The 14567-nt window shown below is 46.8% G+C and overlaps 1 protein-coding gene across 2 annotated transcripts in view; it reads right to left on the bottom strand.

Moving 5' to 3' along the window:
- NXPH4 (neurexophilin 4) overlaps positions 1-14567 on the bottom strand; it is an 83644-nt gene that overhangs the window by 54234 nt on the left and 14843 nt on the right. Inside the window, exon 2 of one of the 2 annotated variants that reach the window (XR_014521935.1) lies at positions 11247-11730. The exons of the other annotated variant lie outside the window; for it this stretch is intronic. The gene's annotated coding sequence lies outside the window, so the exon portion shown is untranslated. Of the gene's footprint in view, positions 1-11246; positions 11731-14567 lie in introns of those variants that run through there. 2 annotated transcript variants of the gene reach the window in all.

Genomic DNA, 14567 nt, shown 5'->3' with positions numbered 1-14567 from the left:
TGGTATGCCCAGTGCTCATCTTCTGTGTGTTGGGTTTCTGTGAGAAGAGTCCTTACATACACGAGGGAGTCATGGGTCATTTGACGTCCTCCCTTTCATGGAGGCCCCTACATGTGTCTGTTGGTATGATTGTAGGCCCCTGATCACAGTTGCTCACAGCATGACCAGAAGATGCATCAGTGGTGGAAGAGAAGAAGCGCTATGCATGAGATGCCTTCACACATGCTTTCAACACAGGAAGGGGTTCAAGTGAATGTGAGGCTGCATGTTGACTGCAGGACAGGTGAATAGTGGGTTGGGATCAGGCTGGAAAATGTATTTCAAATTTCTAGGAGCTAGTTTTGTAGACAGCTGAAAAAAAATATTTTAGGCCACAATCCCAGACAGTCATTTGTACAGATACGGGTAGATGTGTTTGTACAGCTAGAGGCATTTTCTGAGTTTTTACTGCAACTGATTACCCGGATGAAAAGGCAAGCCAATTTTAAATATAGTCAGCTCATCCAACCTTCCAGGTGATGAGCTGCAGTAAAAAAAAATACAGAAACACCTCCAGCGGAAGACTCTTCTCTCTACCTATGTTTGAGGCCTATACAGATTAAATCTCTACTGTGTTGCACTTGCTGCAAGGCGTCTGATTGGTTAAACTGGTGTGGTGTCACAGAATGTGCTTGAACATTCCAACTGTTCAGGGCACAAAGTGGTCAGAAACAGGCCGGCTTCTGTGATAACGGATAGCTGAGAGTGTAATCTACCATTAAAACACATGTCCCATGGAAGAAGGAACAGACTAAAAAATTATAAAGCTGGCAGGCAAATTCTAGGTTATAGGGAACCTAAGAGTTAGGAGGGTCAAGAACAGTAACTGAAAGATTGAAGGGGAGGAATAGGCAGCAGAATGAGATAAAGGAACCTGCGAAGAAAAGTCAGAGAAAGGCAGAGGCATGGAAAAAACGTTTAGGGACAACAAGCCAAACAACAACATGGCTTAAGGTCTATGGGTCTATTGAGAGGGCTCTTGTGTGCCTTAACCACCTTGCAGCATATAAGGGCTTCTACCATCATTGCAAATTGTGACCCAGCAAAGAAAAGACAGTAATGAAATCCAAGAGAACCTGGCATAGTTTGCATGCAATTCTAAGACAAACTATAGCTTAACTAGCAAATGTACAGCTGCACAAAGCAGAAATTGTAACCTCTTCCCACCTCTCCTCATTGTGCTGCTGCCATGCTACCCAGACCTGAACCATGGTTTGGCTTAGCACTGCAAGCCAATCTGGGCTTGTGGTCTGTTTTGTTCCAAACAGACAAAAAGTTATAGCTGAGGTTTGTTGTTGGCAAACTGCTCATGGGTTGGGAGAGACAAACCATGAACCTAGATTCAGACATAATACCAAGCCAAACCATGGCTTGGCTTCATGTCCTAGGACTGGAGGAAGAGTGAAGCGGTTGCTTTCTTTCTGTGCATCCACCTGCTTGCTTGTTCAGGCTGTCCGGGATTTCTTAGATGTATAATGCTTCGCTAGGGAATGCCTACCTCATACTTCAAGAACTGCTGGGATGGGAGAATGTCCAGATGAGATCTACCCACTCTGCTGATTCAAGAGCTTTACTGTTAAACTGGGGACACCACACACACAAAATGAGGTCCCATGCTGCTGTATGGTGTTGTGCATGATATTATGTTACTGAATGTAACTGGGGACCAATGAGACTGCAATCCTTGATGCTCCCATATATTAAAAACTTGGAATGACCAAAGCCTATGGTCACTTCCCCTTATGAACATTTATAAATGGGCACAATAAATACACCACATGACCCATGGTGCCATACATATTCTGCTTTTTTGCATTTCCTCATTCAAGCATCTGGTATGGGCATCTGGTTAAGTTATTTATTATAGGCACACTGAGATGTGTCTGGAGAGAGGGAGGTGGCTTTCTGATTGATATGAAGGCCAGCCAATCAGAGCTGATCACAGCCTTGCTCTAAGAGAGGGGAAAGCTGCTTTATGGTTGATTGGTACAGAACTGGCCTATTAGTCCTGTGCAAACCCAGCTTCTCCTGGCTTATTTATTTATTGTTATTCAATTCAGTTGTATCTACTGTGCCACATGGATTGCATTTACCAAGGACAATCTCTTGGGTGGGAGGCAGCTGTCCTTGCCTCTAATTACCTTTGGGGGAGACGTCAGGATGCTATTTTTTTAAATTAAAAAAAAAACCTGTGTCAATTGCTAGAGTTACCACCTAGAGTTTCTAGAAGTCAAAAGCTCAATCCTATGTATGTCTACTCAGAAGTAAGTCCCACTGAGTTCAACAGGGCTCATTCCCAGGCAAAGTGGAATAGGATTGCAGCAATCCAATCTACATTTATCTGGGAGTAAGTCCCACTCAGTAAGTCATACTTCTCAGTAGCCATGCATAGGATTTCCACCTCACTCCAACCAGGTCACCTCCACATTATGTTGAACCTCATCTTCCACCACCCCTAGTCTGCATGGCCCCTAGTCAGGGATGATGGGAGATGTAGTCCAAAACATCTGAAAAACACCAGTTTGTTCAAGTTTGTCTTAAGCTGTACACCTCTGAAGGGGTTGGGGGGCAGGGCAATGCCTATTTCAAGCAAGAAAAATGCATGCATATGTAGACCCAAATACCAGTGTGCTCCTTCCCTTCCTTCCATTTCTCTTGCTTACTGAGAAATTAAAGGTTGCTAAAAGTGTTGAGAAAATTGCAACGATCAAACTGGTATGGTCTATTCACACTCCTTCAGAAGTGAATGCAGGAGAATCTGGCAGAATGAATGGGCAGCAGGGAGAGCAACTATATGTATAATGACAAGTAGCTAACTAGGAGATAAGTCAGTGTTTGGGGATGTGTGAACAGAACTGTTACAAGTAGAAGAAGAAGAAGAAGAGTTTGGATTTGATATCCCGCCTTTCACTCCCCTTCAGGAGTCTCAAAGCGGCTAACAATCTCCTTTCCCTTCCTCCCCCACAACAAACACTCTGTGAGGTGAGTGGGGCTGAGAGACTTCAAAGAAGTGTGACTGGCCCAAGGTCACTCAGCAGCTGCATGTGGAGGAGCGGAGACGCGAACCCGGTTACCCAGATTACGTGACTACCGCTCTTAACCACTACACCACACTGGCAGTAGACAAGAATAACCCCATTTTAAACTATGAAATGTTGAAAGGCCACCCACGTATTCCTCTGGTCTGCCAAGTGGACTAGCAGTGACTAGTAGGGGCATAATCAATGCATCAAAACTCCAGTGTGTTCCTAGAAAGACACAGCACAGATATGGAACGGCAGAGTAACTTGCAAGTGGAGCCTTCAGCATCAGATCAGGAGAAAGGAGGATGAGTCCACGACGAGGACAGCAAATAGCTGTAGGTGGTTGGGATCGAGGCACACGAACACAGAATCCCCTAAAGCCAAGGCAGAAGGCAGAAGGCAGAAGGCAGCTTCTGGGAAAGCAGACCTTATCCATCGCTTTATCCCCGGCAGCAGTGAGATCGATAGAGGCTCATCACTTCGAAATCTCCACACCGCTCTCTCCTTTGAGCGCAGGCCTTGGCAGGTTATTAAGACTTCTTATTATTCCCTTGTAAGAACACAACCAGGCTGCGGCCCGGCTCATCCTCGCCTGTGAGGCTGGGGGGTTAATCCCCCCTGGGCTAGATTCCCTACCCTGAGAGCCAAGCAGCCTAGACTTGGCTGATTAGCAGGAGCAAAAAAATGTGAGCTTGCTACTTTCCAACAATCCAAGGAACAGCCGCAGTTGTAGGATGGAACTAATACAGCTCTAACATAGTGGGGAAGGAATATGGGAAAGCAGCCATAGTGGGGCAGAATACTTTCCTATGCACACTTACTTGGGGTTAAGTCCTACTGAACTCAGTGGGAGGCAGTTCTGAGCAGGGATTTATGGGAGAATGAGCGGTAAACTATCTGGGCTCTGGCCTGAACTGAGCAAGTAGCCTTGGGCAAACCTCAGCACACATACCTGTCTGAAACTTGACCCTGCAAGTGGGAACATAAGAAGCTGCCTTGCACCAATTAAGGCCATTGGTTCATCTAGGTCAGTTTTTGTCTGCATTGACAAGCAGCTTTCACACAGGGGGTATTCCTAGCCCCACCTGGAGATGCCAGGAAATGAACCCGGACCCTTTTGCTTGCAATGTGCGCTTTACCATGGAGCCATAGGCTTCCCAAGAGGCATCTCGGTGGCCACTGCAGGAACCCAAAGGCTGGCCTTGGTAGGTCTTTGGTCTGGTCCAGAAGCGCTCTTCTTAAATACCGCCAGTGGGAGAGGGAGGCCGATACTGATCTGCTTTAAAGGTAAAGGGACCCCTGACCGTTAGGTCCAGTTGTGGACGACTCTGGGGTTGCGCGCTCATCTCGTTCTATAGGCCAAGGGAGCCGGCGTTTGTCCACAGACAGCTTCTGGGTCATGTGGCCAGCATGACTAAGCCACTTCTGGCGAACCAGAGCAGCACACGGAAACGCCAGAGCGGTACCTATTTATCTACTTACATTTGACGTGCTTTTGAACTGCTAGGTGGGCAGGAGCTGAGACCGAACAATGGGAGCTCACCCCATCGCAGACCTTCCGATCGACAAGTCCTAGGCTCTGTGGTTTAGACCACAGCGCCACCAGTCTGCTTTACAGGGTATTATAAGGAATACTAAGACTCTAAACTTCTGAAAGCCTATGTACGGTAAATGCTGTACTTAAACAGCACACACCATCCCCTAGCAGAAATAACAAGGTAGTGTCAAATTTTCACCTTAGTCTTAGAAACAGCCTTCTATGATGATGCTCACAGCCGCTTTCCTGCAGCAGCTTCTTATAGACTTCCAAAAGCAGAAGGTGAGGTAGCAAAAGGCTCACTCCCCAGCATCCCCCCAGGTAGAGCTGGGACTGTCCCCCATCTGAAACCCTTGAGAGCTACTGCCAGTCAATTTAGACAATGCTGACCTAGATAAACCACTAGCCTGGCTATGATTTTATGTTTCTCATAGCCAGCTGGCCACCCAGCTGCAACAATGACCCTGTTAACCCAAGGACCGTTGGGGGAAGAGTTCCATACACAAGTTCCAATTCTGGGGAATGCAATGGGAAAGCTCTCCATTGACTTGCCATGAGAGAGCCATAGATCCATGTGAAAAACAGACACTACTTTGAATCACTTTGATTGGAGTGCACTGGGAAAATAGCTAGCTGTGATTTAAAGCTAGACCTGCACACCCTACCAGTGGTCCTATTTTCCAGGGACCTCCCTGATTTAGAGAAGCAGTCCCAGTTTCTGATTTGATCCCAGAATGTCCCGCTTTTCCTTAGGACATCCCTATTTTCATTTGAGAAATGTTGGAGGGTGTGGAATTACCCAATCCCCGAGCCATCTGAAGCCAATCCTGTATAGGGAAGGTTTAAAAAAAATGTTTAATGCTTTATTGTGTGTGTGTGTGTGTGTGTGTGTGTGTGTGTGTGTGTGTGTGTATAGGAAGCTGCCCAGAGTGGCTGGGGCAACCCAGAAAGATGTGCGGGGTATAAACAGTAAAGTTATCATTATGGAATGGGACGCCCCTATTTTCATCAGGGAAATGTTGGAGGGTATGGACCTGCCCATTAAAGCAAAAGATTCCCCCTCCCACCCAGGTCAGCTTGGTTCTATTACTCAGGGAGAAAAATAGTCAACAATCACAGAGCCACTCAGAAGTTTGGGGGTCCAGATCAGCCTCGTTAATGGCACCATCTGACTTGGAAACATGCAGAGGGTTGTGCTAGATGACCTTCGAGATCCCTTCCTACTCTACAATTCTATGGTTCTATGAGACCCTTCTCTGAATATTGAGCCACCTTATAATTTGGGGTACACATAGAGCTGATACGGACCCCAACTAAATGCCTCAGGCAGACCGTGGTAGGGCAATGCCACCTGCCTGGCAAGGGTTTGTTCTGCTTTGGCACAGAACCCGAATGTGGAGCTGCAGAAACACCACGAAGAAGAAGAACTAGAAAACAGAATGCCTTAGGAAGATGCCTTACACCAGCCCTCAGCAGCTCAAGTACTGCTGGCACTGAATGGTCCTGTGTCTCCAGGGTCTCAGACTGGGGAGATTCAAAATCCTGCCTGATGGTGCCAGAGGTTGAACCAGGAACCTTCTGCATGCACAGCAAATACTCTGCCACCAAGCAGCGGGCCTTCCCTTCGCTCCTCTTCCTTCCCTCCTCTACTCCATGCACCACACATAAAGCAGAGAAAGGAAAGTGGTTTGGGATGCACCATGGCTCACCCCCAGCTCAGGGCACCAAACAGAGGCCTGACTCCCAGGCGGGTGTTTCCTTTTGGAAAGCAAAAGTTTTGTCTGCTGCCATGGGGGAAATGAAATGTCTCGACGCTCCCCGTTTCTCCATCGTTGCCACCACCGGCCCCACCATTTCGCTTTATTATTGCAATAAATGTAGCCATAAAAGTGGCAAGTATCATATACTCAAGGAGATCAGTGCGACGGAGCTATGGAAATGTAATTTCGAGTGTGCCCAGGAAATTTTATAAGATCTTATCGGGAAGGGTCATAAATTGCATTTCCAAGTTCCCTTTCCCCCCGCCATACTGCTCGCCCCTTGATTTGTATGAGAGCCGATTGCTGGTGGCACATAAGGTCAGACGTCGGAATGAAAAAGTGGGGCATCAGAGGGTGGCGGTGGGAGCAAAGGCCTCCCCAGGCTCCCCAAGTAATTCCAAGAAGGGGAAAGCTTGAAATAACAAGGACCTTCCCTGCTCCCAGAACACACAAACAATATTGGTGAACGTACAGAAAACAGCCACAGACCATCCCACCTCGGTTGCTCGCCAAAACAGCAGGAGGCTGTCTTTGTGGAATCTCAGGCCCACCCCTGGCCCTCAATTCCTCTCGCCATCTTCAGTCCCAGGATTGCTTTTCCCCTCCCCCATACCATGTTTGCCTACCCAATTGATTTCGTTCAGCTACATCCGCTTTAAAGAGTTAAGCAAAACAAACAGCAGCCCCACTGCATCTTAAAGGCCCTCTAGGGAGAGAGTTGATTCGCTTGGCTCAGGTGGGACAATATATTATTTGCACACCCTCTCTATCTACATAACCCTGCTCTCTCCTGGGGCCACGGGAGGGAGAGCAGGAACACAGATGAAAATCACCGTGTGAGAAATATTGCTAAAAAAGAAATCAAAGCAGAGGCACCAGGAGGGATGATTTGTTTTGTGGACAAGTACAGTCAGACGAGGATGACTGAGCTGGAAGAACAGGGAGAGCAAGACTTTTGGGGAAGCAAGGCAGGGCAACAGTGATGATGTCCTGTTCTTCTCCCTGTTCAGTTCCCGGAATGAACAGGGCGAGGACAGAGGGGCTGCCAATGGTAGCTGGAAGCGAACCTCCCCCCCCCCCCCGGGATGTTCCAAAGATTAAAATGGAAGAGACCTGCAGTGATGAGAGTTGGAAGAAAAGCTGCTCTTCTTCATTTTTATTTCTGCTTTAGATTTCCATACAGCCTTTATCTCAGTGACTCAGAAAAAGTTGCTGTAATAAACTAGCCAAAATGTCCTTTGAAGCATTAGAAGGCTGAAAGTCCAACCTCTCTCAGAATGCTGGGGGGCGGGGGGGGGGAATCCAAAGCATCCATCACTTGCCCAGATCCACTCATTCCCATTCATCTCGACCAGAGAAGTCAACTCCCACCAAACAAATGCACCAAGTCACATCTCACTCCCGACATTATGTGGGGTAAAAAGATGCCCTTCCTGCCCTCACGCTGCCTAGCCTATGGTCCTTCCTGAGTGCCAGGTACAGCGAACCTGCAGCATGCCAGACATTGTTGGACTCTAACTTCCACCAGTCCCAGCCAGCATGGCTAGCGGTCAGGGATGATAGCAGTTGGAAGTCCAGCAACATCTGGAGAGCTACAGTGTCCTCCATAGTGGATGAATTACAAGTAGAGAGGTCCACAGTCCAAACCTTGGCTCACCCCAGGAACCAAATCGGTGGTCTTAGGCAAGCTGCTGTCCCTCAGCAGGTGCCCCTAGGCATTCTATAATACGGAGGCAATTGTATTGGGCTACCTTACAGGATTCCTGTTAAGATGACTGAAATCATGTACACTTTGGAATAGTGATCCATAAAATTTAAGCACTATTACCAGTTTGTTTTTCAATTCCTTTCCCCTCTCTAGCCTTTAATATAGGAATCAGCAGATACTGAAATGGAACATGTGATACTGAGGCATTAATTTCTCTGTGCATCCGTTCTCCAATCTGTAGACTGGGGATACAGGAAGTTTTCTGATAACTGCTCAGTAGAAGGCAATATAGTCCCTGAAAATGCATCACAGTGGAAAAAGTCTCCAATCCAAGCAACAGAAAGTGAAGGGGTACCATGCACCTTTCAGAACCTTGTTCCTTCGAGCAGCATTTTTTGGGGGGGCCAAGGCAGCCTCTACTTTTGCTTCAGAGATGGAGCCATTTATATCTAGTGCCTTCCGACCATTAGCTGGGACCCTAATGGGGCCATTAAACTGTTTAACATGTTCAGACATGACATTAATGGAGGTCACAGAGTTACCTTTAGATATTCTGCTCTTCTGTTTATTACCCATTAAAAACCACGCAGTGCTCCAGTACTCCAGTTTAAAAAAAGAGAAAGGAGCAACATTTGCAGCAGACAGATGCTTGCAGAAATGCAGGAGCACTGTTCACATTAAATATGGTGTGTCACTGGTGTAACGTGGCTTATTTGGGCAGCTGGGTGGTATTGGCATTAAACATACCATAGAAACGTCTCTCGCCCCAGTGAAATGGATGAGAGTTGTTAGTACGCAGTCGTACTTGTGCAAAATCTCTCATTTTAGTAGGGCTTGGAGGCAAGAGTCATGAATTACTGAATGTGAGAAATTTGAGTGCGCTTGCATGCATATAACAATGCATTTTGTAAGATGCTACAGGAACAATTCCACTGTTGGCTGCTGTTTCCCTATGGCTCCATCCCATGAGACTCTAATAGCATTAATGGGTGGGAGCAGTCAATTGGGAAGATCTGGCATAATTAGTTCCCTTGCTAGCCAGCAGCATACCCCACACCACTCCTGTGATTTAGGAACCACCCTTTGACTCTTGACCCTGGAAGTATCATGTTCAAACCTCAGCTTAGCTGTGGACTCTTCAACCTCCCTTTTGCCCTCTGAAAAATGAAAACTTCACTGGATCCACTCTGGGCTACTGAACAAGTATTTAATGAGCATTGGGTAACCCCTGCTTAAGTTTGTGGCAACCCAATTATTGCAAAAAGAAAGAAGTTGTAAGTGGAGGGTGTTCAGATTATATTTTGGTCTCTCTGTGCTTGTTCAGCCTCACTGCTGATAGTGCCATAAAGACCTTTCTCAGGGTCCAGAGAATGCAACTGTACGGTGGTACCTCGGGATGCGAAGGGGATCCGTTCCGGAGCCCCGTTCGCATCCCAAGTGGAACGCAAGCTGCGACGGCGTGTCTGCGCGTACCGTGAGCAGCACAGAGCCTGCAGGGCATCTGCCCGCTGCTCCCCTCAGCTGCCCTCCAGTGTGTGGTAGCTGCATCCTTCTCGGCCGCCCTCTGGCAGCTGGGGGGACGGGACGCTAAGAGCCCAGTCCTGAGTGGCGCTGCTTTTGGGAGTGGCACACTGGGCTCTGGGACTTGTGCTTCACCTTGGGCGCACCCCCCCCCAGCGCATAGGGTTATCAAAAAATTCAAAAGTAGGGGGTCCATGGATTGGCTTTTGAAAAATAGGGGGTCCTCAGTAATTAACTAATTGGGAACCACTGCCCTAGAGTACTTCTCCAGTGGGGCAGCTATATAAATTTAGTAGGCAAACAAATAAGGGGAAAGCAAAATGTCACTTAGATCTGAAATATTTCCCTTGAAGCTTTAATTTGTTTTATTCTGGATTGATTTGATGTTTCAATGTGTTCTATACTGCTTTGAGATCTTTTTTCTTTTAAATATAAAGTGGTATAAAGGTAAAGGTAAAGGGACCCCTGACCGTTAGGTCCAGTCACGGAAGACTCTGGGGTTGCAGCGCTCATCTCGCTTTACTGGCCAAGGGAGCCAGCATTTGTCCACAGACAGCTTCTGGGTCATGTGGCCAGCATGACTAAACCGCTTCTGGCGAACCAGAGCAGCGCACGAAGCACTGTTTACCTTCCCACCGGAGCAGAACCTACTTATCTACTTGCACTTTGACGTGCTTTCGAACTGCTAGGTTGGCAGGAGCTAGGACCGAGCAACGGGAGCTCACCCCATAGCAGGGATTTGAACCGCCAACCTTCTGATCGGCAAGCCTTATAAAGCGGTATAGTAAATAAATAAATAAATAAATAAATAAATAAATAAATAATAATAATAATATCCATTGCAAATAAAATGGTGCCTAGGTATTCCGTTGTGACGACTGCAACCTCTGTTTAAGGTGGCCTTTGGTGATTAGCTTATATATCTGAGTTTCTAACACTGGATGTGGGTCCCTGGAGTGGAAGGGGTTGGTTCCTGGGGGTGGGGTGGTCAGGCTTCACAGGTAAAGACTCCAGGGGTCTCTTTAGGCCCCGGGTGAGTTTCTGCCATCTTTGTTTCTGGTTATGCTGGCCTGGTGGATCTGGTCACCCACTTCTGTTCCAAGTCAGAGCCCAGGCTGCTGCTCAGGGCGACAAATTAAATCTCCCCTTACAGATTTTCCTCAGAGCTGCTGCTCTTGGGATTTGGATTTGATCTCTCTGAATCATACCTTATTCAGAGAGCTAAATCATCTGTATTTTAAGAATCTCGTGGTTGAGACAGATGTTTTCCCTCTTTTTTCTCAAAGGCTTTTCCTTTGACAAACTTAATTTGTCAGTCTTATTATTTATTAGAATTCTTGCCCACCCTTCACCGTAAGTTCCCAGGGAGTGCTGCAACAACTTTAAAATGCAGTATTAAAATAGTTTGTTTGTTTTTTAAAAAATTACAGTCAAGGTAATAGGGTGGGCCCTACATATGTACATATGTATATATAAAGCTGGGGTAAAGATGTGCATCTTCAGCATTCAACAAAAACTACATAAGGAAGACACATTCCCACCCTCACAAAATTCAAAAGAGCTTTATTAAAACAGACATGCACAATGACCTAGTGGAGCATAGACTTTCTGTGACTGTGATATGGATGTAGATACGTGTGTGTGTGTGTGTGTATGGCAGATGTTCTTCTGCCCTTCAGGGGAGCAAAAGAAATTAAAAAGTATTTGTCCACTGTGAGTGCTAACTGTGTGAGTTCAGCTGCCTGCGACCAGCACTAAAGGAGGGATTAGAGATAAAGAGACAGCGGGTCCACCATGGGACAGTTCCCCCCTCCCACCCCCAAAACCCCTCAAGAGCTGAAGCAGCAGCTTTTATAGCATCCCCACAACAGGCCCTGGGAGGAAGAAGGGGGAAATTAATTCCAATCCTAGAGTGAGCCTTGGCGGCTCTTAATAGCCGAGATTGCAGTCCCGGTGCTCATTTGCCGAATGGCTTTTCGCCCGGCGATCCGGGGGTTGATTATTTCTTTAGCATCAATCCAGTCGGGCGCGGAGAAAAGTTTTCATCTTCTCGGGGCCATTTAGCCTTGGCAGCAGAGGAGGAATGCTGAACAGGGGAAGCGATTCGGCTGGGGTGGGGAGAGGAAAGGGCTTTTCGATCACCTACAAAGAAAAGAGACACGAACCATTTGTTCCCGGGGTCTCGCGCCAACGCTGGCGACCTTTAAAAACCTGTGTCGCCGACACATGAGGATTTGCTAAGGAGGGATAATATTTTGCCTTGAATGCTCATTTGTAGCAGATTATGGTGACGGGAGCGATAGGCGCATGGCAACGCAATCGTTGCAGGAGTTGGAAGGACTTCAGAGGCCATCCATCTCAGCCCTTTGCCGCAAAGCTGGATCAGCTAACACTGATATCATTCTCTGCAATCCACACCAGCAGCACACACTCAGGAACTACTAATGTCCTTAGAGAGGAAACAGCCAAGGATGGCTCATGCAAGTAAGCCAAGCTGGGTGTAACAGGGGAAGGCAAATGCACATCTTGCTTCACCACAGAGCAGCCGGTGTCCTTTCATTCTTTAGTCCCACAGCTCTAGTGAGCTGACATATACACCATAATTCAAAGCACATTTTTCACCCAAGGAATCCCAGGAACTATCGTTTTTAATGGTGCTGGGAATTGTAGTTCTGTGAGGGGTAAACTACAGTTCCCAGGATTCTTTTTGACAGGGAATATGCTTTAAATGTATGGTGGATACACAGCCCAGGTTTCTGCTGATGAACATTTTGCATTCAGCTTAAGTAAAATCAGTTGACTGTGCTTTGAAGTGGGTTCCTATCATCGTGAACATTGGACACTCCGTCACCAACAAACACTGCAGCAATAGTCTTCCGTCCAAGGGATCCAGTATAGAAAGCCTTACAAGTGAGAGCCAGTATTATGTGATGGCTAGCATAAGACTTAAGAGAGGAAAAACTGGGTTTAAATACATGCCACAAAAGTTTCTAAATGATTTGGGGTCAGTTACTATCTTCCAGTTTAACCTACTTCACAGGGCTGTTGTGTGAATATAATAGGGGAATCGTGTACAGTACTTCATCCTGAGTTCCCTAAAGCGAGGGTGGGCTAAGAATGTAAAATAAATAAATAACTGGGTTCAAAGCAGAATTCAGGGACACTTTGGAGAGGAGTGTTCAATATGATACTGTTGACTCTTCCTAGTTTAGTCCTCCAGTTAAACGCAGACATATATTTGGACATGGGTGTGATAGCCAGCCTGCAGCTTGAGTGTCACCACTCTCACCCATAGGGGGGTCCCATAGGCCTGGCACACTTGGGGGGCCCATAGAGCTACAGACCCGCTTGTCTCTCCTGTTCTGCATTACAGCCTTCTTTCTGGCTCAGCAGACTAACACGAATGGCTCAGAAGACAGGGGGTTGCATGTCTACTTTCATAATCAGTTAGCTTGCATGCCATTCTTCCACCAGAAATCTTCGCAACATCTTACGTCAGAAACATTTACATAATATAGCACTGTTTCCAAATAATTCACAAACGCCATTTAAATACTTATGCGAACATTAACCAGAGCAACAGTTTGAGCCTGTTGCACACTTGCAAAAAATATTGGCCATTGTTAGCTTGCGGGATATCTTCCTCAACTGTGGGGGGGTTTGCGGAGGAGAGATAAAGCACAGGCATATTGCAAAGTCCTGCCCCTAACCACACTCCACTTCTTAATTTCTTGGCATTAAAGTTAGAACTTCACGAAAGAGGCACCAACCTTCCCACAATCTTTAAATCCAGCTGACTCTGACTACACAAACATCCCAATTCTCTCCTGCATTAACCAGCGTCCATGTGCAATACGGAAGGCTCAAATACTTTTTAGCATTGTTTTTGGGAAACCCTCAGAAATACTAGCCTGGCTGATATTATGAATCCATGGCAGAGGTAGGACTTGAACTCTGCTCTCTTGGAAACAAGTCTAAGGCCCACTTTATAGAGGCTCCTGGGGCAGCATGGAATATTCCTGCCTCCGCAGTTACTCCCTCTACAAGTTTTGGACATCTTTGACCATGATGTTTTGCTTTATGGTGTTTGTGTAACAGAGAAGAAATACACTTCCCAAGGGAGTGTGGGCATCGTCTCTCTGTTACAAAGAAAAGCAAAAACAAAACAACCATGTGGACAGACATTTATTAATGTTCCTGGAATGATGTGGGAGAAACCACAGAAGCTCAGCAACCATCTCGCTCCAGGTACAGATAAAGGAGCTCTAAACCCTCATCTGCACAGCCGCACTTCTGAATAAGACAAGCTCACACATGAACTTCCAGTGAATGCAAACGGAAAGAGCCCCCCACCCTCCATGGACACTCTGATTACTGGCCACAACATCCTCTGTGTCTGTCAATCTTCTCCCACACCTCCTGATAACCTAGCTCTGACGGTGCCCCTCAGTTCTGACCTCCAGCCTCCCTGTTTATACTGATTCTTGCAATGCTCTCAAATATAATCAACCGCAAAGGGGGGGGGCGGCAAAGGGAGAATATTTCATTCTTATTAAAAAGCAAGTGGCATTTGTCAGGAGAAGTCGGATTCTGCCCCAGTCTAGCCCCAGCTTCCCAGCCGCTGGTTCGTTTCTATTCCAGATGGATGTGCTGCGTCCTGCGATATGCGCAGCGCTTGTCTCGGGGTGGCAGACGGGGTCGTGTGCCTCCTTATTGAATTGCTCGCAGCCAAGGGTTTAAAGGCCGCAGCAGGGGGAGTGTTATTAAAAGGGAGGGAAATGAGTCATATTGGAAAGCTTCAATCTGAATTACAGTGTGTTTGTTCGGCAATATATTAGCTCTGGAGATGGCTGGAAAGAGACCAGCCAGCACTCCGGTCTCTTGGAGACAGCTTTTCAATCATGCATAGTTCCTAACATTAGCACCTCGGCTACTGCTGTAAGATGCAGGAATCCAGGCAGTATGCAACACTCAGAAAA

The sequence above is a fragment of the Podarcis liolepis genome (genome assembly GCF_965112155.1).
Source record: "Podarcis liolepis genome assembly, chromosome: 2".
NCBI lineage: Eukaryota > Metazoa > Chordata > Lepidosauria > Squamata > Lacertidae > Podarcis > Podarcis liolepis.
Note: the sequence above shows the minus strand (reverse complement) of the source record. Positions and strands in the feature narration are given on the sequence as shown.